A 14,222-nucleotide genomic window follows, 5' to 3' on the forward strand; every position below is an offset into this window, starting at 1 on the left:
CCGAGGTGGTTTCTCAAGCCTGGGTTGGCATTTATTGAGGACCACTAGGGGGAGATGTTGTGGGTCGCGCTTTGGTGGTGGCACTGCGGACGGCCAACTTGGGACTGATGTGGTGACCACCCAGGCATGCGGCCTGGCACTCTCCTCCAGGGACTCTGGGACAACCAGCATGTGGTGACCTGGCATGGTGGTTGGTCTATGGACGCGGGTCAAACCGAATGGACGGGGATGGAGATAGCCTGCCGGACAACCATTGGGGCGTCTGTGGAACGTGATGGTTTGAGAGTGACCTTCCACAGATGCTCCGTTATGATTTATGGACTCTCGGGTTGGGAAGAGAGCCATGGGGATGTGAATCGGGAGATGGGTAACGAGCCGAGCATATGGGCCATGCTCGGCTGGCATGTGTATGGCAAAGCATCCTTCTTTGGTGAGGTTAGTGAAATGTGATAAATGGTTGGCATGGGTAATCTGTGGGTTAGATGGAAATTTAAGGGTGGATTTTGAAATGCCATGGTGGACACTGTACAGTGACGCCATTATTGATCCAGGTGTGCAGACCAAAGTGTTGGAGGCTGTGAAAAAAATTAATAAGGTAGCAGGACAGCTTCAACTGGTTGCGGGGGCAACTGTGCTGATATTTGGGACGCGGGGTTATGGGGATGTAGTTGTGTAGCCTGAGGGTCAACGTGGTGCTGTGCATGTCCGAGGTGTGTGGACCATGTCTTCTGGGTGAGTCTCCTGGTGGAGCATGGCTGTTGACTGGACCTTGGTGTGGTCAAGTGTGGGTGAGCACTGGGGGGCTGCAGTTCTGTAGTCGGACTGGGGGATGATGGGGAGGTGCAGGGGACGTGGCTGTAGGGATGCCACGCACTGCGACCGTGCCCCCCAGGGCCGAGGTTGTGTGTGCGGTAGTGTGTGTTGTGGCAGCAAGTGCTCACCACATTGGCCAGCTGGGGCTGCTGCAGCTGTGTTCCTCGCAGGGGGGCCGAAGGATGGATGGTGGGTCGCACCCTTATGGACACTCATGGGCCATGTTGGCGTTTTGACTGCTCACCTTGTCCCGGTGACCCTTGCACGGTAGAGGTGCAGAGCTGTCGTGGCCACAGGTAGTTGTGTAGTGATGATCACCGTTGGATGCGGATCCACATACCTGCCAGTGTAGTGGGGACAAAAGAGAAATTTGGAAGTATTTGGTAGGCCCAATGTGAAATTTTGGGAATTGTATGGGTGGATGGCACCTTTGGACCTGACCAACCTGCAACTACCTGCACTTGAGGTGAGTGTTTTGAGGAGTACTGTCCCAGGCTTCAGGATTTGCTTTGGGAAATTGGGGACATGTAATTTGGAGTTGGGAGGCGGGTGAGAGTGATGACATGGCCGGTGAGGGGATGGAATGGGAGCCACAGTGTCTTGTGGGTGGCGTATGTTTTTGTATTGTGGTTATGTGTTTTGATGTGGTCGTGAGAGTGGAACCTGGAGAGTGTGTGATGATTATTGGAGATAATGAGGGGTGATAATTGTGCTTTTGGAAATGTGCTTTTGGGAAGATGTGATGGTTTAAATGTGAACTGGGGGAATTTCACATGTAGCAGGCCATGGCAAGCCTTGTAACACCTTTTACACCATCTATGAATTGTACTGAATTGTGCTGAGTTGTGTGGAGAATTGAATGGCAGCGGGGGAGGAAGTGTGTTTTGGGGACCATGGGTGGGGAAGGTGTGTGTGTCCGCAGGTACAGAGCAAGCTCTGAGGAGCGATGCCTGCGGGCCCCCCTCTGCGGCAATTACCCCTGGCAGCCGGTGGTAACTGGAAATTGGAGCTCGTCGGTGGAGGGTCTGGTTGGGCGCCGCGGGGTGAGGAAGTCCCCCGGTGACCCGTGTTGCTGCGCGAAAGCAGGAGGCAAAGGAGCCTGGTGTGTGTGGAGACCCTCACCGGCGAGGTAACGGCGGAAAGGGGCTGTTGGGCTGTCATGGGGCCAAGAGGTAAAGGGGGGGGGGGGCAATGAATTTGTAAGTCGGTTGACTTGTTTTTGGGACTGCGGGCACCACAGCCTGATGCGCCCCCACCATCTTTTGTGCGGTACCTCCCCGCTGCCTAGTTGAGGAATGCACACACACGTGAATGACATCAATGCCATGGTCTTGCAGGGGGTGTATTGAAATAAGTGCTTTGTTGATTTTTGAAATGCCTTGATGACCTATGGAATGAGAATGAGTGGTTAAGGGGTCTGTGTTGCATGAATGTGGGCGAAATCCACCGAGCCGTGTCACTCACCTGTAACATCTGGACAGGGCCGTGGAAAATTTAGGGGGATGCATTGGGGATGGCCCCGCAGGTAAGGTTGTGTCTTGTGGCATCCACCGGGGGACGCGGTCTGTAGACCGGGGTATGTACAAAGGTTAGAGTTTTGAGTTTTGGAAAGATGGTTAAGTTTTGTGGTTAAGTTAGTGTTGTGTGTTGTTGTTTCCTCCCTCCACAGGAACAACGAAGAAGATGTACATACTTGCATGATGGTTAAGGGGTTCAGCATGTTAAGGAAGTGTAGGTAGGTAGTCCGACTCACTTCCCACAGCCCTTCCTGATTTATTTCATAGGTTAATTAAGTGTGTGACAGTAAGTGTTAAGGCTGGAATGGTAGCCCTGCGGTGAACCTTGCAGGAGCTACGGTTCCAGGGGGGGGGCTGTGTTATGAATTTGGTAATGCAACATCTAGAGCTAGGTAGATCTGAATAGGTAGGTATTCGGCTGTCGTGACAGGGACTCTACATGTAATAAGTTATTGATGTTCAGGCGGTTGTCGGGGTAAGATGTATGAGTGTGGATCTACCTGGAGATTCGAGTGTTAAATAGTGAGGGATTAAAGGTAACGCCCCTGTGAGTCTCACCTAGTAGTCAAACCTTTGTCCATTATGGCACTGCAAACCACATAAACATTAGTTAGGTCCTTAGCGCAACATTAAATAATCCCCTTTCCCTGACAAGGACTTCGTATTAAATTGACAGGAAACCAGGTCAAAAACACCACCACAATTGGCCGCCACCGTGTACACCTCCAAAGGCCTACAAACCTGGCCGGCACGTGTTATGCCAGGACCGCGGGGTCACGGACGGGAGATGTCAGGAGTCGCGGGAGGCTTTGATTGGCTGAGGAGTGCGCCAATGTGACGTCATCGGCCACCAATATAGGCGACGGTCGGACGCCATTTCGTGGCAGACGCAGGCAGGCACCAGAGAGTTGAGCGGTGGTGGAGAGTTGGAGAGGACACGCCATTCCAGTCGCAGTTCGAGTGCAGTTCGGGTTGTAGGGAGTCGCAGGAGACACACGAGAGCACACCCAGTTGGCACTGAGCAGTTCGTTGGCACTTGGCTGCCAGCACTCCCGCGTCGAGTCGAGTGGAGTTGAAAGGAGTCCTTCCTGTCCCTGGTCAAGTGGAGCCGCTGGCCTGCGTCGGACGCGTGGTGCTTGGAGCGAGGGGCCTCGTGGTGTGCGATCGGGCCGGAAGGAGCGGTGCTGGACACCAACAATACAAGACGACAAAGACAGATAAGCCCGATCTCCGCGTATATTTTGAACGACGGGACGTGTTATTTTCGTGATTAATCTCCCTCGTTTGTGTTTGCTGTCAGTCGTGTGGGGACGTCCCGATTTAGGTTTATTAGAGTTATTAGATTTACCGGCGGGCTTTTTCACTGGCTTTACTTTTCCTAATAAACCCTTATATTACTTTTTGTACATAATATCTGAACGCAGTTTTCCTGGGTGTTTGATTTTAATAGATAAGGTTGCGGAGCCTTCGCTGTGTCCCGCCATTCCGCGCGTTGGTGTTGAACTTGAGTCCGCCATTGAGTGTTCGCCTCGGGAGTTAAAGTCTCGCAAATCGGTCATCCGTAACTGTGGTGTTAATCACGGTTACGCGACAATATATATATATATATATATATATATATATATATATATATATATATATATATATATATATATATATATATTGTTACGTTTATGAGGGGGTAGGCAATGGATTACCTTTGGGCTATGTAGGATTGTATAGGGTAGTGTGCTCCGAATGTCTCAACGAAGAAGAAGAACCGTCATGTACCTAAGTAGGGATTCCGCTAGACCGGATGTCATGTAAGGTCGTGTATTAGTCCCCATGATGAGGGGTGGGGCTATGTTAATTCGGTAGGGGTGTAAGGGTAATTAATGCCCGGTATGTAAATTGTCGCTGTGATTTGTTTCCTTTGTTCCTTATGACACTGCACTACACACACACCAGCCAAGCAATGGGCGCCGGAACCAAGGCATTGAACACTACTGCTGATTCCGCAAGCCGAGCCATCACAAGGGCACAGGAGGGGCGTGAGGCCCCACCCCGAAAGGAGGATGATTGGTCCGGTCATTGGAGTGATGAGATGGACTCTCTGATTGGAGCACGAGCAGACGTCATCGGATGACGTGGGAGACCGGGGAACAAAAGAACTGTCCTGGCATTTTCTTTCTCTTGGGGTCCTGAGCTGATGAAAGGCAGTCACTGTTTTATCCTCTCTTGCGTGTCTACAGTCATTACGAGCAGACACAGTTTATACGCTGTTGCGTTGGGACATTGATAGCGTGCAGTCGAAGTTATACTTCTTGCACTGGGAATTTCGTGACGAACAGTCACATTTCGCTTATACTCTCCTGGTCGGGACATTCAATACAGGTGGTTGCGGTTCGTACGCCCTGGCTACGTGTGCGAGTGGACGCATCTTCTTTTTCTGGTTCGTTGGTGCTGACTTTGTGGTGGCTGGGTGCACCTGACAAACCGCAGTGCTTTGTGGAGTGGACGACGAGGATGGAGCTTGGCCTGCTCATTTCATGCTCAGCGGCTGGTGGTGAACGGACTTCGTGCCAAGGCGTGTGTTTTCCCATGCACGGACTTCTCGCCCAGGCATGTGTTTTCCCATGCACAGATCTAGCGCCAAGGCGTGTGTTTTCCCACACACGGACTTCGCCCCAAGTCGTGTGTTTTCCCACGCACGGACGTGGGGAACCGTTCGAGGACCGACGGGGTTCAAGAGCCGCTCAGAGCTGAGTACACAAACATGCAATTACTTTCAGTTATTGATTCCCCTTGTGTGTATCTGAGTCTGTATGGAGGATCCTCAACTTAAGAATATTTTACGATGCATTCTTTGTTCCCTGGCATGATTTTTATTCAACCCATTGATTTTTGCATTTGACTTCCGTGTCGGTCTTTTTTTTTTTTTTTTTTTTTTTTTTTTTTTTTTTTTTGTATACAATATCGAGGCTCGTGAAAGAGCGAACATTAATCACATGAACACACAGAAAGACAAACCGACACATAAAACATATAACATAGGGAGCGGTAGACAAGATGGGGAGAGAGGGGGAAGGACACAAACACAACATTTGAGAGCAGGGACCGAGAGACATGGAGACATCGAGAGATCTGAGAGAGGGCGAGGGCTTTGGGGGGGGGGGGCGTGGGAAGGGGGCAGTGGGAGAGGTATAAAACATATGGACACTGCCAGGACTTCCAGGAAAGAAGTTGGAATTTCAAACAAGGTGGATCTGGGGTGAATTAGCGGGGGTAGAAAAGATCAAGGTTTTGGATGGGGGAAGATAAGAGATGGTGGTGAACAGCTGTTTTAAAGACCTGGAGGGAGGAGTGGGATTGAAGGGAGTGAGGGAGTTTGTTCCAGAGGCGGGAGAAAAGAGGAATGAAAGAGTGAAGGTGAGCGGAGAGCCGAGATTTCGGCAGTTTAACCATCAGAGGGTTGCTGGCAGATCTTGTGCGACCTGTAGGAATATTTGGGGGACAGAGCACAGAGAGAGCTGGGGGTGCAAGGCCGGAGAGGAGTCGGTAGAAGACAGAAAGACCACCTACCTGCCTGCGGTGAGTGAGTGAAAGGCCCTCAGAGATAGCTTCATCGCGGGAGATTCCAATAATTCTGAAAGCTTTGGTTTCAACAGCGTGAAGCCGAGCTAGGTGTGAGGCAGGAGCACCGGCCCATAGGGGAGAACAGTATTCCATTGAGCTGCGGATGAAAGCCTTGTATGTGGTGAGGAGCTCAGGTGTGCCGAGGAAGGACTTCGCACGACGGAGGATGCCCAGTCGGCGACTGGCTTTGGAGGCCAGCTTGGAAATGTGGTTTTCCCAAGAAAGATCATGGCAGATAGTGAGACCCAAAATCTTGAGCGACAGAACTTCTTGGAGAGGATTGTTGAGAAAGTAGATGGGAGGGTTGTCCAGTCGATCTTTTCGGAGAGACATAGTAAGAGTGTGAGATTTGTCAGGATTGAAAGACATGTTCCACTTGTTTGACCAGTCTGTGATTTTGTCCAGGTCTTCAGAGAGTGAGGAGGCAGCAGACTGCCGATCTGAGGGAAGAGGAATGGAGCGGCAGAGAGTGGAGTCATCAGCAAAGAGATAGAGAGGATTTTCGAGAGAGTCAGAGAGATCATTGATGAAGACCAGAAAAAGCACGGGGCCCAGAACACTGCCTTGGGGAACTCCAGCCTGAACAGGAAGAGGAGATGAGAGAAACCCATTCAGGGCCACACGTTGACGACGACGAGAGAGGAAGTCCGCCAGCCATGCGTGGAGATTTCCATGGATACCAAAGGAGGAGAGTTTGGTGAGCAGAGCGGGGTGCCAGACCGTGTCGAAGGCACGTGATATGTCGAGGGAGACAGCTCTAATTTCCTGTTTGGCATTGAGGACCTCCATCCATTGTTGAGACAGCAGAAGCAGCATGTCCAGAGTAGAGTGACCTGGTCTGAAACCAAATTGATGATCAGAGATCAAGCCATTGGAGAAGAGGAAAGATTTCATATCAGAAGCAATGATGGATTCCATGACTTTGCTGATAATTGGGAGAAGGCTGATTGGTCTGTAGTTGCTAGGATCTGTTTTTGCACCTTTTTTGTGCAAAGCGGTGATGTTGGCTGATTTCCAAGCAGATGGCAGTTGACCTTGAGCAAAAGAGAGGGTGAAGAGAACAGAGAGAGGGTGAGATAGAGCAGCAGAGCAGGATTTTAGGACCCGTGGGCTGATGCCGTCGGGTCCAGTTGCAGAATCAGAGTCGAGGGTTGACAGAAACTTTTCCACCTTGTCAGGAGGAAAGGACACGGAGTCCAGGAGCAGCAGGGTACGACTGGGTATGGTGGGTACAGAGAGGGATGGGTTTGGGACACAAGATTTAGAGGCAAACACAGAGTTGAGGCATTCAGCTTTTTCACGTGCGGAGTCAGCTGTGTAGCCGTTTGAGGTAAGGGAGGGGATGGAGGGGGAACAAACACCAGAAACGGATTTGACCAGACGCCACCAGGATTTGGAAGAGGGAGACAGATAAGAGAGTTCGGTCTTGAGAACGGAGAGATATTGTTTCCTGGCTCTCCTGAGGGTGGACACACACTTGTTTCGGGCTTTGTGAAAGGAAATGAGATTTCCTTCCGTTGGATTTGCTTTCCAGGAGACGAAGGCAAGTTGTTTCTGGGCAACAGCCTCACCACAAGATTCCGTGTACCATGGACGGGAGGAAGGGTATGACAACTGAAGACGAGATGGGATAAATCTGTGCATGAGAGAGAGCAATTTACTTTGGAAGAATTCCCAGGATGAGTTGATGTCAGAGGTGGTAGAGATGGGAGACCAGTCCAGATGATTGATGGCTGCTTGAAGACCGTGCCAGTTGGCCTGAGTGAAATGCCAGACTCGTCGACGCTGAGCAGGCTCCCTGAGGATGGTCAGAGAGATGTCCACTTTAACAAGGACATGATCAGATGATCCGATCGGAGCAGAAGAAGAGCAGCAGACATTTTCAGGGAAGTTAGTCATAACCAAGTCCAGAAGAGAAGATGTTCCGTTGACTGAGATCCGGGTCGGGAAATTGACAGATTGTGTCAGTCCCAGTGAGTCGCAGAAGTCCTTTGCTGAGGAGCCATGGCTGGTGAGAGAGGTACCCACACCCAGCCAACTGGCATGATGACAGTTGAAATCACCACATATGAGGAAGAGAGAGTTGGGATGAGTAGATAGAAGTTGGTCCATATCATCAGACAGCGAGATGTAGATGGAGTCATCACTGTTTGGTGGACGGTACAACACACATATGAACAAGAGGTGGGAGCGAAGGGGAAGCCGTAGCCAGAGGTATTCCTGGGGGTGAGGTGGAGAGAGTGCAGTGCAGGGCGAGTGAGGAAGAGAGTTTTTGATAAAGATAGCAACCCCGCCTCCAGGACGAGGCTCAGGTCTATCATACCGGAGGAGGGAGTAGCCCGGGAGAGATACTATGGAATCAGAGACATCATAAAGGAGGAAAGTTTCTGTTAAGCAGATCACGTCTGGTTTGACAGAAGCAACCTGTATGGAGAGATCAGTTAAGTTTGAACGAAGGCCCCGGATGTTTGAGGTCCATACCGTTAATGAAGAGGAAGGGGGAGCATCAGATACAGAACAGGGGGGAGGAGGGGTAGGGTAAGATGTGGAAGAGGTGGAAGAGGTAGGGAGAGCTGTTGAAGGTGTGTCAGAGATTTCAGAATAGCTCGGAGAAAGGGAAGGATGGGGTGGACAAAAGGTTTGATGGTGATTGGGTGAGCCACAATGAGGTGTTATTTGAGGAGGGGGAAGAGCGAGGCAGAAGGTTGGGGGAGATGGAGGTGAGAGTTTGAAGGGGGAAGAAGCGGGGAGGACGCTTTGAGGAGGGGGAGTGAGCGGGGGGAAATTGAGAAGCAATGAGGGTGGGGAGATTTGAAGGGGAGGGGTGAGGGGGGAGTTTGGGAGGGAAGGGACAAGGGGAGGGATTTGAAAGGGATGGGATATGGGGGAGATTTGGAGGGGAGTGGTGAGGCAGGAGTCTAGGAGGGGAGGGGCGAGGGGGCGTCTTGGCGGGGAGGGGTGAGGGAGTAGTTTAGGAGGGAGGGGGCAAGGGGGGAGATTTGAAAGGGATGGTTGATGGGGAAGATTTGGAGGGGAGGGGTGATGGGGAAGATTTGGAGGGGAGGGGTTATGGGGAAGATTTGGAGGGGAGGGGTGAGATTGGATTTTTGAAAGTGTACGATTTATGGGAAACGAACATTTATTGCAAAATGAGTTTCTTGTGACCTTCGAGTTAAAAATACGTTTAAGGACGCTGGATGGAGGATGGAGTGCAGGAGAGTTTAGGGAATGTAGAACAAAGGCACTATAGGAGATGGATATTTTTTTTGGGATGAATTGATTTGGTGAGCAAGTCGAAAGCAGCCTTTTAAAGAAGAAGAAGAAAAAGGTGTTATAAAATATGACGGAATACATAACTTGAGGGGAAAGTGTAAACATTGAAGGTTAATGAGTGAAAACTATCTGGGGAAATGGGGGAGAAACACGTGGTCGAAGAACGAACGAACGAATAAGAATGAATAAACGAATGAGAACAGAGAAGGAAATGTTTTTTTTTTTTTTGTTTTTTTTTTTAGTTGAGATTTACACAAGGAAGTAGGCTATGGGTGAAAAGCCTGGGAATACAGAGAACGAAAGTTATTGGATCACAAACGACGGACCACTGAGAGAAAAACAAAGCCTCAAGGTTGTACAGTGCACACTGTACAAGGCCTTGCTCGCGACACGGCAAACAGACGATCAATTTATGAAAGATAAACACCGAGAAACAACCAAAGTTGCACACAATAACTTCACACACCGAAAGATAAATACAGTTTCGACAAAATACAATTGTGAACAGACTTAACTTCGAAAAACGTAGAGACCGTGTGGAGCTTCGAAAATCCCTGCCGCCGTCTCCAAGATCTCGCGAGGTCTTGTTGATTATCGTGTTTTGAGGCCGCTCCAGTGGAAGCCGACAATATGTATATATGCCCATTGTCTCTTGCTGTTTATAAATATGTATATATATCAACAGCAAGAGACAATGGGCAATCTACATAGCATATGGATTTTGATTTTGATGATCCCATCTGTATTATGAACTATGTACTAAGATGTGAACATAAAACAGACCAAACCAGGAATTAAAAAATACAGATATAAATTTGAATGGAAAAACCTTTCTAAACCTTTCTGATCAATACAGTAGCTTTACGGTTTCCATAGAGAACAAATGATGAAGTGTTTAATCCAAGCACCATGCCACTGGATGACAGCTGCCATACGGACACTGAAGTTATCAATAACTCGGCTGAGAACTGAATCGTCTGATTTCCTGTCTGGTGTTATTTTTAGACTCCTGCAGTGTTTTTGGGTTGCTTTCGTGGACTTTAGCTTTGAGGGACCCCCATTGGGAGTATTTCAGGGACCATAAACCAAATATGTTGTATAGAAAATCCTTGTCTTCTTAGCAATTACGGTGCAAAATTCAAACCTCGCCCTCATTTATTTCGGTCTGGTGCTGCAGTAACTGTATTTTTATCCGACACAGATTCAGATTGTCAGGTATGGTTCTGCCAATTATCATACGAGAAGTAACCACCAGCTCTGTGCAATTCGGTTTGTCGACCTTTTTGGAGAAGCCTGCAAAGCTTCTCTCACTGCTTCTATCTTGTCGGGTATTCTCATTGAAGTATTTCAAATGCTGCATCCATTACTTTGGTCTTTCACACTTCCAGTATCTCTAAAGTTGCGAAACGTTTCAACAACACACTTGTGGAATTTTGTATTGTGGAATTCTTGCATTTGGATAGTCTTACGTGTTCCTCCCCGAATCCTGGTTTTGGTGCACCTCAGAGTCTCAAGCGGGAATGCGGCAGAATGATTTGTTATTCTGCGTGTTTTAATAAACCATGGTAAATCCACACCAATGCAATTGTAGAACAAAACAAGTAATTGTATTAATAACTCTCACATACACAATGATAACACTATTAAAGAAAGTACCATGAAAATATCACTTGCATCAAATTAACAATACATATGATGGCACCATCATTCTCCAATGCTCTCAAAGCAATGAATTCAAGATACGCCAAATGTGAGTGGAATGTAACATTCCCCAAAGCCCGTGCACAAATCCCAACGCAGTGAAGGTCGAAATCGTGCAGAACAGCAAAACAACAGGCAGGTATTGGAGCGACTGTGGACGAGGAGTTACGAGGTGAGAGGTCGATATGAGAATTGAGCCGATATGGAAACCACTGGCAATCTACACAATAATGTCGATATGGGAATCCCAATGACAATACAAGATGCATCAAGCGGACAGACTCTTCGAGGACAAAATGGTCTATCGGCCTGTAATGGAGGCGCTTGATTTTTCTCCAAAAAACTCAAGCCTGGGAAAAAAACCTGAGATGCAGGTTTAATTGCAATCGCAATATAGGACGATGTCCTGGGCAATCCCTCCACCCTCACCCCCCCCCCTCCCCGGGAAGCCTCAACTCATTCGCGACCAATATAAAAAAGTCCGCTCCTAGTCTCGATGCGACGTTACGGCTCTATCTTCCTCACCCTTGTCGTACCCTCTTCCGGCCTCTTTGCCACGTCTTCCTTTCTCCTTCACAAACGTTTATTTTTACCTTTTACTGAAGTCATCTCCATCTCACACAAAAATCTTAACAACAATATAACCTGAAACTAAAAATCCTACAAGTATATAATAACAACAAAGGTGGAAGTGACGGATCCATAACAATAGACCCTACAAAACTACATTTGTGTAGAAACATGTCTTTGTTGCATAAAAGGTTTAAATTGAGCGTCCAATGGGGGCAGAGAGAAATTGTTTGGCATTATTGAAACTTCTGTGGAGAAATAACTTTACACCTCTTTCTTTAGGTGACCCAAAAATAAAAAGGAGGGTCACATTAGTAAAATTTTGTCAACTGTTTGAAAAGTTGTACATCATTTTGGACTTCCTTGTGTCAGGTTCATAAAGTCCTTGTGCAACTTTGAACTTTTATAGGTTTTGATGCACACATGATATAAACTGTAAATGGCATATGAAGCATAATCCATCAGGTTTTGTTAATGTTATAAGAGTGTTGTTAGTACTCCAGTGAAAATCGACAATTTCCTGGGTTTCCTGATGAGTTGACATTTTCTGATGAGCCAACTTCTACATCATAGGTGAAATCATGACCACCACAACAACCACATTTGAGGCACAGAAAAACTTCAGGAAGTCTGGTAACATTAAAGATACTGAACAAAAATCAGTGACTTGTTCTCTTCGGGAGTCGCGCATCATTGGTCCTTTTTTTTTTTTGGAAGATGCAACAGTCATTGGTGAACGTTACTTTGCAATGTTTTGGATTGATTTGTTCCCGAACTACGATTAATTAAATCTTTTACATATCACCTTGTACCAGCAAGATTAGGCTCCCTGCCACTAGGCTTAGAATGTGCGACAGTTTTGGAATGATCTCTTCTCAGACAAGGGGATTTGTAGATATGTAGATGTGGATTTGTAGATCGTTTGCCTGACATTTCCCCAATTGGACTTCATTTTATGGCTGGGACAATGTAAAACTGTTGTTTCCTCATCAAAACCACATTATTTGGATGAATGTAGGGCCGCAATCACAAATACAATTCATGAAATTAGATATTTGTGATGGCCAAGGGTAAGCCTACCCAGGCTTACCCTTGGCGATCGCCCACGAATATCCTTTGGCGATCGCCTGTGACCGTACCCTCGGTCCTCGATCCAACGATTGGTTTGGTTTTTTTCAATACGGCCTTGACCTTCAACATTTCGGGATAGAGTAAAAATTAATAAAATGTGTCCCAATCTCGAATCTATAGATTAAAACTCAACATCCTGAAAATCGGAGGGAAACTATTCAAGTAATGATCAAAAAGGTTTTTTTTGTTAATTACATCACAATCCAAAAAAAAGTAGATCAAGAACACTGATGAAATATCAGGTGCACAATTTCAGTGCAGGTGCACTATTATGCTGCAATAACATCTTGGAAGGTCAAGTGGTCTTTGCGATTCCGCATTGGAAAAATTTGAGCAATGACAAAAATTCTTTTTTTTTCAGACCGCGATTTGACGTTGACCTTTAAACCGAGGAGTATGATGTAAATTATGTGTACATGCTTTGGTCTTCTGTTCGTTGTTGCTGTTTAATCTCTTTCAGGCTCAGAGACCATTTCTACACATGTTTATTAAATTCTTGATAATTTCAGTGGCTATGAACGATCGGGTCATTAACATTCCCCAGGAGCCTTTGAGTAAGGGGAAGGGAAATCCTCAGTGGTGAACATCATGTTGACCCCATTTAGGATTATCCCGAATCTCCACTGCATGTATTCTCATGAGTATGAGTATCAGGTCTGATGGAGGTTCGACAAAAATTGAGGGAGGTATAAGTGAATAAAATAAATGGACCTTTCATACTTTTAGTATTTGATTTATATTGTTTTTTCATATTCAGGAATTTTGGTAGAATTTAACACCCGGATACCTTGCCTGGTGAAAAACGTCCAGTTCTTGTAACTTTTTACGTCGTAGTCCATAGGGCAATGTCGTCTGGAACAGCATTTGTATGTATGTATATATGTATCTATGTATGTATGTATGTCCCTTCCTCCGGCATTTTGCGAGGTTATTCCCTTTAAATTCGTTTTCTCTGCAACCATTGGGGCAATTGACACGAATTTTTCACCATATGAGCGCCTCTTCCTGAATAATTTTGGAATGATAATTATGACGTCATAGGGTGGTGGGGCGCAATTTTGAAGAAAAAAAAATTGCATCTCTATAACTCTGAAACTGCTCCATGGAAAAAAATTGAAAGGTGGCTCATTGCAAAGTATTCCCCATGGGAAATAAAATGTTAATGTCATAGTTTCCTTCATTATGACGTCATAAATCGACAAGTAGAACCCTTGATTTGATCAGTATGAAATTTTTTGAGCATGATCTGGGGATAAATTCGCCGATAAAAAAAATGGATGATGTCATCGGTCACATGGTTCAGCAGCCATATTATTACAGTGTAGCCTATAGGGAAATGCCACCTGGAACAGCATTTGTCTGTCAATCCGGTGTTATGTATGTCCCTCACAAACACCCACCAATCAGAGCTGAAGATCTGGTCACATGACTGGGGGACAGCAGATCCAAGCTCGGCCACACCGTTGTTAGATTATTATCGGTCCTGTTTTTTTTTGGGTTTTTTGCTTTGCTCAAATTCTTACTTGATCCTGACATTGCATAAGCATGTTATATTGATCGTGCCCAGTCCCATTGCATGATTTTATAGTAAACATAAGTCCT

General features: G+C 46.9%; 1 protein-coding gene across 1 annotated transcript in view; it reads left to right on the forward strand.

The window, feature by feature from the left end:
• The window catches only part of LOC137436715 (uncharacterized), a 100,844-nt gene that overhangs the window by 46,838 nt on the left and 39,784 nt on the right, over positions 1 to 14,222 (forward strand). The gene's annotated exons all lie outside the window — the stretch shown is intronic.

The sequence above is a fragment of the Myxine glutinosa genome, chromosome 11 (genome assembly GCF_964187855.1).
Source record: "Myxine glutinosa chromosome 11, kmMyxGlut1.1, whole genome shotgun sequence".
Lineage (NCBI taxonomy): Eukaryota > Metazoa > Chordata > Myxini > Myxiniformes > Myxinidae > Myxine > Myxine glutinosa.